Below are 13,221 nucleotides of genomic sequence, written 5' to 3'. Positions count from 1 at the left end.
AATTTTGTAGTGGACTGTTAAGTACTCCTTCCTCTTTAATCAGAGGTTTCAAATTTAAGTTCCTTTGATATGGAGTTGTTTTTATTGGGGAGTATTTTATCTTTAATGTGAGAATTTTTAATATTAATTCAAATCTAGTCGGATTTCAATGTAGAACACTGGAGAAAAGAAAAACAAAATCTGTTGTAACACATCACATATAACTGCTACTTAAATGACTCCCATAAAAGCATTGAACTACTAGGAGTAACAGCTTTGTAATAAATTTCAAATGTGTCACACCCTTCTTTTCTTCATACATAAATAAAATCCCTTTTGATCAACTTTTATAGTCTTTGAATTATTAATTTTTCAAAAATGTTTATAGCTCAATCAAGATCCACTCCACTTAGTTCAGAAATCCAACATGTATTCACCATCAGAAGAAGGAAAATCAGTCAGATTTGTAGATATAATAAGTCTTGTTGCAAAGTTAAAGATGTGATTCAAAGTGGAAATGATAACAAGACAGTGAAAGATGCAAACTTTATGGAGAAATCTATGGAAGAGAGTAATGGGTTGTTGGTATCTTCTGGTAAAGGGAGAGATGTGAAGGCAGTGATAACTTTGAGGAAGAAGATTAAGGAGAAGATTAGTGATAAGATTGAAGATCAATGGGAGTCACTAATGAATGGGATTGGAAGAGGAATCTTGATTCAGCTTATTAGTCAAGATATTGATCCTGATTTGATTTCAAATCTATGCATAAATGTTGCTTGTTCTGCTTTTTTTTTCTGAGTTTATTATTGTACCAGTTGAGTTCTATAGTTAATGTTTTTTCTTTGATCTGTTTTCATTTTCATTTTTGCTGTCTTGTGTTCAATATGGTTCATTGACTTGCTTGAAAACCCCCCCACCCCACCCCACCCCCCTCCTTTCACAAGTGAGCTTTGGGGAGGTAGAGTGTACGAAGACTTTACCATACATTATTTGTGGAGGTAGAGAGTGTTTCCGAAAGACCCTCTACAACAAAAACATACCCAATGAAATCCCAATCAGTGGAGTCTGGGGAGGGTAGAGTGTGCGCAGACCTTATCACTACCTCTTGGAAATAGAGAGGTTGTTCTCGAAAGACCATCTATCTTTTTAAAAATTATTTAAAACCCCCACTGCCTTTTTTTATTACTGCTTTGAGTTGCTTGAGCAGAGGTCTTTCGGAAACAATCTCTCTACTTCGGAGAGGTAGTGGTAAGGATTGTGTACACTTTACCCTCTCCTATCCCTTTTTGTGGGATTCACTAGGTATGTTGTTGTTATTGCTGTGGGAGCAAAATGAAGGAAAAACTTATTAGTACATGGTGTGTACACCTTGTCAATTTTCAGCTGAATGTCTCTCAAAGTGAGAGAGTCTTTCTATTATATAGAGAAAATAAAGATTACACATCCCTAAAGATCCGCCATTCCTATCCCTAAAGATCATCTATTCTATCTATACAAATCTGCCATTGAATCCCTCTAAATCTGTCTTGCTATCCCTCCAAATCAGCTATTCTATCACAATATTTATTCATATGATTCTACAACAAATGTATATGATCATGCTAATTTATATCACTATATAATTACATTAATATATACAATCATTTAGTTGTCTATCATGCTAACATCCCCCCTCAAATTGATGTTGGTGGATCAAGAAGCATCAATTTGTGTCACGCCCCGAGCCTACACCCTGGACGTGGCCGGCACTCGAAGACCATTTCTGGTCCCCAAGCGAACCCTCATCCTGGCTGACTCCAAGCGGAATACTAACTTAAGCATACAAGAGCTTAAAACTGAAAAAAAAAATTATAAACTCAACTTTACAAATCTTTAACTCAAAAGAAAACTCTGATAATAGAATATATATACAACTCGCCATAAAAGGAAACTTTAGTCTTCAAAACATTTAACAAAATAAATGAAGAGACTTTTGAAACTCTATTGTCTATCTATGAAGCCTCTAACTGATAAAGATGGAAGCCGGGACAAGACCCACGACCTCCTAACAACTGATACAACTGAAAGGTAAATGAAATCCTCCGGAAGCAAAGAGGCTTGTCATAGCTAACTGGAACTCCCGGATGTATCAACGAATCTCCTGTTGATGATCTTGAATACCTGTGTCTGCATCATAAAAAGATGCAGGCCAAATGGCTCAGTACGTGGAATGTACGAGTATGTAAGCTGGAAATCTAAACAACATAGGCTAGAAGAAACACTGGAATAAACTGAATAACTTACCTCTTTTTCAAACTTTCTCAACTCAAGGAATACTCAAAACTACTCAAACTTACTCAACTCAAAAGATAGATACTGGACTCAAAGACAGATACTCAACTCAAAGATATATACTCAACTCAAGATATATACTTAACTCAAAGATACTTAACTCAAGGATACTCGACTCTTGAATAACTGAACTCAACCTGACTGACTTCTTTCAATATAAGGTAATTTAAAACAAGTGCGATATAAAGAAAGACTGTTTAAAACATGCTATAAACTCTGTGTGTATACAAGGATACAATAAGCCTGAGATGTATATAGAAATACAAATGAACTGATGTATATAAAATACAATAATTTCTGTGTATAAAAATACAATAACTGTTGTGGGAGTTTCTCTAACCGACAACCATCACATAAGAGCTATAGTGATGATACAGCGATCGACCTCACGCTGCCAGAGCATCTTATACCCGGCCAAAGGTATAAGACCTGAACTGCCTAATGGATCCACTAGTCTAATCTGAAAAGGATTCATCTAAAAAGTATGATCCTTTTCTACCCATGGTGGCTAACATGGTTCTATGGGGGCTGTGGGTTCTTTGAACGCTCCCCCAATTCGGTGCTCGATACTACTCCCAAAAATGTACTGGCTCTTATGTTTTTAAAACATATTTATTCCTGCTGATATGAGATAATTACTCAAAAACTAGCCCGAAGGCTCTTTTGGAAATCTCAGTTTCCAACCTTGTTTAAATGTAAAAACATTTCTTTAAAACTTCTTTGGGAATACATAGTTCCCTAATAACTTTGAGAAATGAACTCAACTCTTTACTCTTTACTTTACTTGAAACTCGATACTTTGACTCAACTTGAAACTCTTTACTCAACTTGAAACTCTTAACTTGGAACTCTTCATTCTTTACTTAACTTGAGCCTTAAAATGAAGTTAAAACGATCAATGAAGACTCTTGGAAAACCTTAAAGACTTGTTTTGACTTACTTACTTCTAAGCTTGACTTCACTTGACTTGGAAACTAACTTCACTTGACTTTGAAACTAACTTCACTTGACTTGGAAACTAACTTCATTTGACTTTGAAACTAACTTCACTTGACTTGGAAACTAACTTCACTTGATTTGGAAACTAACTTCACTTGACTTTGAAACTAACTTCACTTGACTTGGAAACTAACTTCACTTGACTTTGAAACTAACTTCACTTGACTTGTAGTTTTACTTGACTTTTGGAAGTACCTTGGAGTGTTGGAAACAACTAGGAAACATAGGTATAATACCTAGGAACATTTATAAAAAAAGAAATGGTGAATGAAAGGGAAGGATTGGTGTCCTTGGCACTAGGAGAGGTGCAACAGCCCAGCCCCTTTTTCCCCAAAAATCCGACTTTTTCCCCTTATTTCTTTCCAATTCTAAACCCTCTCAACCTCAAGGTTTCAGCAGCAACACTTAGAATCATAAAGACCCTTATTATACAATAGATTCAACTCAAAAATCACAGCCAGAAATCTGTACTAAATCAGCAAGAACTTCAACACAACACCACTACAACTTCAACAACCAATAAATCTTCTCTTGGAATTAAAAACGAGTTGGTGTGTGGGGGTATGAACCAACCAACACTAAGGATCATAAAATCCCTCAATATACAATAGGTCACAACTCAAATACACAGCCCAATCCTGTCCCACAACCAACAATAACTTCAACAACACAACTAACAACATCAACAACAACTAACAACTTCAACAACTTCAACAACAAATCCAATCTCTTCTCAAATCATAAAAACGAGCTTGGTATGTGGGGGGAAAGGATAAACCCACACTAAAGACTCACATACCTGATTAGGGATCACCCCCGACAAAAATCCACGACGATCCTTAGCTTCTTCTTCTCTTTCTCCTCTTCTTTTCCTCTTCTTTCTCTCTTATCTTCCAAGCCCTAACTCTCACTCTTACTCTCACTCTTTAAAATGGGACAAAAATGATCCAAACATCAGTCTAACACCTCAATATAACCCAAAGAAAAGATTAGGGAAAAGACCAAAATACCCTTAAAATTTTCGGACTAAACAAACTGCACTGTGCGACTGTGCGACTGTGCCAACAACCCAACTTCCAAAGGGCATAAGTCACTCATACGAACTCGGAATCAAGCAAACTCGGCGGCGTTGGAAAGATCATTCCAAGGGCTTTCCAGACATAACTGGAAATTCGCCTAAATCATTTTGAGCTAGGAGATACGACTGCTCAAAGTTGACCAAAAACTCACCTTTTTTCCATAGCCAAATTTTCCAGATTCTTTCCAAAATGACTATTTCCAATTCAACTCTTCTTGGAACTCAATGTGCTACACCTAGGGACCTTAACTTAACACTCAAGAAATTTTTTATTCCTCGGTAAAATCCCACTCCACATGAAGGATGGCTCGAGTCTTAGTTCGAAAATTCTCTGGGGTGTTACAATTTGCCTACTAGAAACTGATGGCGTTGCCGTGCCATGGATTTTGTAAACGCATCAGCTATTTGAAGATCACTGGACACATGTGGAAGAGTAATGACTCCTTTATCTACAGCTTCTCATATATAATGACAATCCACTTCGATGTGTTTGGTCCTCTCATGAAAAACTGGATTAGTAGCAATCTGAATAGCACTTGTATTGTCAGCGTGGAGAGGAGTAGGATGAGATTGGGGAAATCCAATCTCAGCAAGTAATCCACGAAGCCATACAACCTCGGAGCAAGCAGTAGACATGGATCGATATTCTGCCTCTGTTGAAGATTTTGACACACGATCTTGCTTTTTACTCTTCCAAGATATCAATGACTCTCCAAGAAACATGCACCAACCAGAGACTGAACGATGAGTATCAGGACATCCCGCCCAATCAGAATCACTAAAAGCATTAAGACGAATAGGAGAACCATTTGGAAAGAACAATCCACGAGTAGATGTTCCTAAAAGGTACCGAATAATGCGACGAACAGCCACCAAGTGGAGATGACGGGGAGTTTGCATAAATTGACTAACTTGTTGAACTGCAAAAGAGATATCAGGCCGAGTAATAGTAAGGTAATTTAAACTCCCAACTAATTGTCGAAATATAGTTGGATCAGGAAGAAGATCGCCTTCCTCACGACGATACTTGACATTTATTTCCAGTGGAGTATCTACGGAGGAGGAAACTTGAAGACCAGCCAAAGAAATCAGATCCTGAGTATATTTGTGTTGGTTTAGAAATACACCTGAAGCAACATTATGAACTTCCAAACCCAAAAAATAAGTAAGAGTACCAAGATCTTTCATATGAAAAGAATCTTTAAGCTGCTGTTGGAGGCAAGTGATTAGTGAAGAATCAGTTCCTGTGATAATAATGTCATCTACATACACCAAAAGAAGAACACAACCTGTAGATGTTTTCCGAAGAAACAAAGATGAGTCATATTTGCTCTGCTCAAAAGAAAATTGTAGCAAAGTAGACCGGAACTTATCAAACCAAGCTCTTGGAGCTTGTTTTAATCCATACAAAGACCGCTTCAACTTGCATACATCTGATGTAGGCGATGAGAATAAACCAGGTGGAGGTTTCATATAAATATCTTCTTTAAGATCACCATGGAGAAAAGCATTTTTGACATCCATTTGATAAAGAGACCAGTTTTGTGAAGCAGCAATGGCAATAATAGTTCGTACCGTAGTCATTTTGGCTACGGGTGCAAAAGTCTCCTCATAGTCCACCCCATACTCCTGTCTGTTACCAAGAACAACCAATCGAGCTTTGTACCGATCAAGAGTTCCATCAGAATGAAGTTTGATTGAATAAACCCACTTACATCCAATAGGGCGGACATTTGAAGGACATGAAACAATGTCCCATGTGTCATTTTCTTTAAGAGCCAAAAGTTCTTCCTCCATTGCTTTCTACCAACATTCATGCTTGGAAGCTTGTGAGTAACAAGATGGAACATATATGTTGGATAAAGTAGAGGAAAAGCCATACCAATTGGGAGTACGAGATACTCTTGTAGATCGCCGAGTAGGCTCAAGAGGACCAGATCTTGAAGAATTCTCAGATTCTAGTTGTGGTGCAGTTTCAGGCGGCGGATCAGTGTCAGGAGAGAGTAAAGTTGGCCGACGTCGTTCATACACAAATCCAGGTTTGAACCTCTTAAAAGAAGATGATAAATCCTCAAAAGTAGGAAGAAGAGGAGAAACAGAAGATGAATCTACAATCGTAGGAAAGAAATACTGATTCTCAAAGAAAACAACATTTCTAGAAATACGAAATTTGTGAGAACATGGATCATAACAAATAAAACCTTTTTGTGAAGTACTATAACCCATAAAAGCACATTTAGTAGATTGTACAGAAAGTTTATTGCGTTGCGAAGGAGGCAAATGCACAAAACAAACACAACCAAATGTATGAAAATCACTGTAGTTAGGATTTTGATGATAAAGACGAAAATATGGAGACTCAAGATTTAGCACTTTAGATGGCAATCTATTAATTAAATAGACAGCAGTAGACAAAGCTTCCACTCAATATTTAGATGGTACAGATGACTCAATCAATAAAGTACGAGTGACATCTAAAAGATGCCGATTTTTTCGTTCAGCAACTCCATTTTGTTGTGGTGTATATGGGCAAGAGTGTTGTGAGACAATCCCTTTGTCAAGCAAGAATTTTTTGAATTCATAAGACATATATTCTCCACCAGAATCAGATCTTAATAATTTGATGCATGTAGAAAATTGAGTCTCAATGTAAGCCAAAAATGTCTTGAACATGGAAAATACCTCAGATTTGGATCGAAGAAAATACACCCATGTAAACCGACTATAATCATCTATGAATGTCACAAAGTATTTGAAATGAGCATGAGAAATAATTGGTGAAATGCCCCAAACATCACTATGAATGACATCAAAAACACTTTGTAGCACGACTACCAAAATTAGGAAAAGGAAGAGTTTTACTTTTGCCTAATTTACAAGTAGAACAATCAATGGAAGCAATTGAAAATTTATTTTTATTTCCCCAATAAACCAGAATTTGATAAGTGAGACAACACAACAGAATTTGGATGTCCTAGACGCTTATGCCAAACCTCAGTTTTACTAGCAGTAGAAGTACAAGCAAAAGATAGAACAGGAGGAATGGAAAAGTGTATAGGAAACAATCGTCCAACTTTAGGCCCCTTCGCGATTATCATCCCCGACACCTGATCCTGCACAAGACAACCATTACGAGAAAAATTCACATCACAATTGTTATCTACCAATTGTCCAACTGAAATAAGACTAGTTGAGAGCTTTGGTGAAACAAAAACATTCTTGAAAGTTGGAGTAATGTCCCCAACCTTGGTAATGGGTAAATTACTACCATTGGCAATCTGTATTTGTGATGGACCTTGATACTTACGAACATTTTTTAGGATGCTCGTTGAGTTGGTCATATGATTGGAAGCGCCTGAATCAACAATCCAAAAATTAGATGTAACATCATTACCTTGTAATCCCAATGCTGAAAAGGCTGACACGATCATTTGTTGTACCATTTCAGGAGTAAGAACTTGTCCTGAAGATGAGTTATCATCAGTGGAACCATTTATCCTAGCTTGAAAAGCATTGATCCTACGATTTTGAGGGCGCATGGGACACTCTTTGATAATGTGTCCTTGTTGTTTACAATAATTACAGAACTTCTTGCTACAATTGCTAGCAATATGACCATATTCCTTGCAACTGTAGCATTGAGTTCTACTCATATCCCTGCCATTTCCTTTACCTTGAGCAGCAAATGCAACAGTGACATCATTTTCTTTCTTAAAAGCATTTTGTGTGACAAGACGTTGCTCTTCACGAAGTAATTCCCTAAAGCAAACATCCAAAGAGGGAGACAGGTCACGATTCATCAAGTTAGAGCGAACACTCTCAAAGTCAGAGCGTAATTTCATCAAAAATTGATCTCGCTTGCTTTGCTCATGAACTGCCTGAATCACTGATAGGGATTCAGTAGGTATTTTGGCATAGACAATATCTGTAAATTCAACCCATAAGTTTTGAAATCTAGAAAAATAATCCTGAACAGAAAGACCTCCTTGAGAGTAATTAGCAATTTCATACTCCAACTGAAAGCGTCTTGCGCTATTATCTTGGTTGTAAACCTTTTGTAAGTAATCCCACATGGCCTTAGATGTCTTGTACGGCCTGAGATTAAGAACAATAAGAGGGTCAATTGACCCTAGAATCCATGTCATCACCCGAGCATCTTTAATCTTCCATTCACCTAACTTTGTTGCATCAGTAGGAGCAGGATCGCTTCCATCTATATGGCCCCATAGTTCTTTGCCGGTGACAAACAACTGAAATTGAAACTCCCAAGAAGAATAATTTTTTCCAGTGAAACGAACACTGAAGGATTCAAAGTGATGTGAATTCATGCTTTTGAATAGCTATAAAACTACAAAGACTCAAGAAAGCAACTAGAATGACCAAGAACAAAATTCCCAAGAGGTAGCCAAAAACCAAGATTTTCAAAAAAAATTAAAAGGAACCACAGATGACTCTATGAAACAAGACAGCCAAGAGAAGGCTCTAATACCATGTCAATTTTCAGCTGAATGTCTCTCAAAGTGAGAGAGTCTTTCCATTATATAGAGAAAATAAAGATTACACATCCCTAAAGATCCGCCATTCCTATCCCTAAAGATCATCTATTCTATCTATACAAATCTGCCATTGAATCCCTCTAAATCTGCCTTGCTATCCCTCCAAATCAGCTATTCTATCACAATATTTATTCATATGATTCTACAACAAATGTATATGATCATGCTAATTTATATCACTATATAATTACATTAATATATACAATCATTTAGTTGTCTATCATGCTAACACACCTGACTTATAACTGTATGAAATGAGTTAGCACATAAACTTATAGATTAGTTAGCTATGGTTAATTATTATACATATGGTTTGGTGGAAAGTGGAAAAGACCACCTAGTGCAGATATACATTGTCATCATCTATTCTTTTTGTGCCTTTTGTTCTCAACTGTATTATCTTTCCTACTTTTTAGTATTTCTGGGTGCCTTTTAGTTCGTTTGTCTTGTTTCATGTTGTGAAAGACTTGGTTGCCAACACAGTATGTTGCAAACTTAGTTCATAATGATTCCGTTTATTGTGACTGGTGGATGCATACGACATAAACGTCATTTCTACTGGACACTTCAGAGTAGTATTCTGAGGTTAATGAAGTACTAAAACTATATTCTGCTCACAGTTACCAAATCGGGAAAGTTTGCGGAGTCTTATGTGAGGGGTTGGTTGTCCAAGCCTTCTGATCATCCACATATAGTTGAATATGCTGCAAATTTCACTGTACCACATGATTTTGGACGTCCTGGCGCTATCATTATTACCAATCTCCTTGACAAAGAGATACACTTGGTGCAGATTGTTGTTCATGGCTTTAATGAAGGACCTTTATTCTTTAGTGTTAATACATGGATACACTCTCAAAAAGATAATCCAGAGAGTAGAATTATCTTCCAAAATCAGGTAAGCCACATACTTTCAAATGATTTTACTTTTTCATTTTCATTAGCAAAGTAGATAATGGTGCTTGATCAAGGATGTCGTTGCATTTTATAACAGGCATATCTACCATCTCAAACACCACCTGGTATCAAGGATCTTCGACGTGAAGACTTGTTGAGCATTCGTGGCAATGGTAAAGGCGAAAGGAAGCTACATGAACGAATCTATGATTATGATGTTTATAATGATTTAGGCAATCCTGACAAAAGTGAGGATCTTGCTAGGCCACTGGTAGGTGGCAAAGAGAAACCTTATCCTAGGCGCTGTCGGACTGGTAGAGGTCCAACTAAGAAAGGTACTGAGCATTCTGCTGAAGAGTATATTTTTCATTTAGTTTGTTGCCCCGACACTCTTATACCGACTTTTTCTTGATCTTTGGATGCTGAAAGATCCACTTGCAGAAAGAAGAATAGAGAAACCTCATCCAGTTTACGTCCCTAGAGACGAAACTTTTGAAGAAATTAAGCAAAATACTTTTTCTGCTGGAAGGTTGAAAGCTCTGTTACATAACCTGGTACCATTAATTGCGGCTACATTGTCAAGCTCAGACATTCATTCCCTTTACAAACTTCACTGACATAGATAAACTGTATAAGGATGGGGTTGTCTTGAATGATGATAATGATCCACAGAAGAATAAATTTCTTTCTGAAACTTTGGATAAAGTGTTTTCTGTCAGCAAAAGGTTGCTCAAGTACGAGATTCCTGCTATAATCAGACGTAAGCACACACATTTACATTTTCATTGATATATGTTTACCAGTATCATTTAACATTGTTGAAAGTTGTAACTTGAGGAGTCCTGTTTGTCTACTAGACTTACATATGTGCCATCAGAAACCTGCTATCCTCTAATTCTTTCCAATCGTTGTTCCTGGAGTGACATTTCATAACTCTGCATCTTTCGGTTTTTGTCTCGCAGGGGATAGATTTGCTTGGTTGCGAGATAATGAGTTTGCGCGACAAGCTTTAGCAGGGGCTAACCCTGTGAACATTGAACTTTTGAGGGTAATTTCTTATTAGTATTTTTTGTACTAAATCAATTATAATTTTTCTTTAGTTGATCACTAAGCTTGTGGATGTTTAACAGGAATTTCCAATTGTTAGCAAGCTAGATCCAGCTGTTTATGGCCCCCCTGATTCAGCTATTACGCGGGATCTTATAGAACAAGAGCTTAACGGAATGAGTGTTGAAGAGGTAGTGATTCTTTTCCAAAATGTTATTTGGGAAATCTAGTATAGCTGTTTTTCTTTTTATGTGTAAACCAGCTCTAACTTAAAATTTTCTGTTCAGGCTATTCAAGATAAGAGATTGTTTATACTTGATTATCATGACATGCTTTTGCCTTTTATTGGGAAGATGAACTCCTTGCCAGGGAGAAAAGCTTATGCATCAAGAACACTTTTCTTCTATACATCCAGAGGTGTTCTAAAGCCAATTGTTGTTGAACTGTCACTGCCTCCGACACCTTCTTCACCTAGGAACAAGCGTATATTCTCCCATGGACAAGATGCAACCAATCACTGGATATGGAATCTAGCCAAAGCACATGTTTGTTCAAATGATGCTGGTGTCCATCAGTTGGTGAACCACTGGTAAGCTTAGAGCCCTTCTCTTCTTCCCTTTAGTATTTTTCTTGTAAACATTTTTACATAGAGTTCTTCCAATGTTCATTCTCATTGTGCTTTCGTAAAATCTAATGGTCTTCTAGCTTTGACTCTATCAGTCAGGGAGGTGCCTCACTGTGCATGTAAAATTAATCTCTCAGGTTAAGGACTCATGCTTGTATGGAACCATATATCATTGCAACCCATAGGCATCTTAGCTCAATACACCCAATTTATAAGCTACTTCACCCTCATATGCGCTACACGCTGTTAATCAATGCGCTTGCAAGGCAGAGTTTGATAAATGGGGGTGGAGTTATTGAAGCATGTTTTAGTCCTGGAAGGTATTCAATGGAAATAAGTTCCGCCGCTTACAAGAGCATGTGGCGGTTTGATATGGAAGCACTGCCTGCAGATTTACTAAGAAGGTAAAATTTCTCAATCATGACATCTCTTTAAACCTTGAAATGTAACTATTTGCGTTGCGTGCTCAAGCTCAGACTAACCTTACTACTTTTTCAACTAATAAACACAACATTGACTGCTTTTAAGGGGAATGGCTGTGGAGGATACATCGATGCCTTTGGGGGTGAAACTGGTGATTGAAGACTACCCTTATGCAGCAGATGGCCTTCTCATATGGTCTGCAATAAAAGAATATGTGGAGTCCTATGTTGATCACTACTATTCCGAGCCTAATTCTGTCACGTCTGACGTTGAGCTCCAGGGCTGGTGGAATGAGATCAAGAACAAGGGACACGTGGATAAGAAAAATGAACCTTGGTGGCCAAAGCTTGTTACTAAAGAAGACTTGTCTGGCATACTCACCACAATGATCTGGACTGCCTCAGCCCAACATGCAGCAATAAACTTCGGGCAGTACCCTTTCGGAGGTTATGTACCTAACCGTCCTACCCTTATGCGAAAGCTCATTCCACATGAAGATGATCCCAGCTATGAGAACTTTATTCTTCACCCTGAGTACACTTTTCTTGCATCTTTGCCTACTCAACTCCAAGCTACTAAAGTGATGGCTGTTCAAGATACCTTGTCGACTCATTCAGCAGACGAGGAATACATGTATCAGTTACACGAAATTCAACTATTCTCCGTAAATGATCATGAAGTTTTGAAGATTTTGAAAAGATTCTCTGCCAAATTAAAGGAGATAGAAGATACCATCAACCAACGAAACAAGGATATCCGTCTTAAGAATCGAAGTGGTGCTGGTGTTCCTCCATATGAACTGCTGCTACCTACTTCTGGTCCTGGAGTTACCTGTCGCGGTATTCCGAACAGCATCTCTATCTGACATGTTCATGTGTTCATTCTATAGTTTATATCTTCTATGGTTATGACTTGGTGCTATGCAATTTGTAGTTATATTCCTTCTTTTAGAAATATTTTGCAGGTCTTGCAGAATAATATATTGAGGGTTGTAAACTGTTGAGAAGCACATTGTAATTAGAAAATAATATTGAACTTCCTTTTTTTATTTCATTTTTCATTTAACATTCACAGCTCTGATGAAGAAAAGAGCTAAATGATAAAAACAACACACTTTTTTTGGCAGCATTTAGAAAAGCAAACCTCAAAAGGGTAAAATGCAGAAGACTTGTAAATTAGTATCATTGCAACAACACATGTAATTCATACTGGCAAATAGTTCGTGTGTCCTGTGAGCATCAAGCGCTATACCTATTAAGGTTTTACCAGAGCTCCACATAGAAATC

General features: G+C 37.5%; 1 pseudogene across 1 annotated transcript; it reads left to right on the top strand.

The window, feature by feature from the left end:
- Nucleotides 1-357: 357 nt before the first annotated feature.
- Nucleotides 358-12,983, top strand: LOC125817939 (lipoxygenase 6, chloroplastic-like; annotated as a pseudogene). The gene is made up of 9 exons (XR_007442326.1): nucleotides 358-721; nucleotides 9,561-9,841; nucleotides 9,938-10,175; nucleotides 10,270-10,600; nucleotides 10,803-10,888; nucleotides 10,971-11,078; nucleotides 11,175-11,476; nucleotides 11,650-11,916; nucleotides 12,041-12,983. The product of XR_007442326.1 is annotated as a lipoxygenase 6, chloroplastic-like (transcript).
- Nucleotides 12,984-13,221: the final 238 nt, after the last annotated feature.

The sequence above is a fragment of the Solanum verrucosum genome, unplaced genomic scaffold (genome assembly GCF_900185275.1).
Source record: "Solanum verrucosum unplaced genomic scaffold, falcon-dt-bn FXZP01000254.1, whole genome shotgun sequence".
Taxonomy (NCBI): domain Eukaryota; kingdom Viridiplantae; phylum Streptophyta; class Magnoliopsida; order Solanales; family Solanaceae; genus Solanum; species Solanum verrucosum.
Note: the sequence above shows the minus strand (reverse complement) of the source record. Positions and strands in the feature narration are given on the sequence as shown.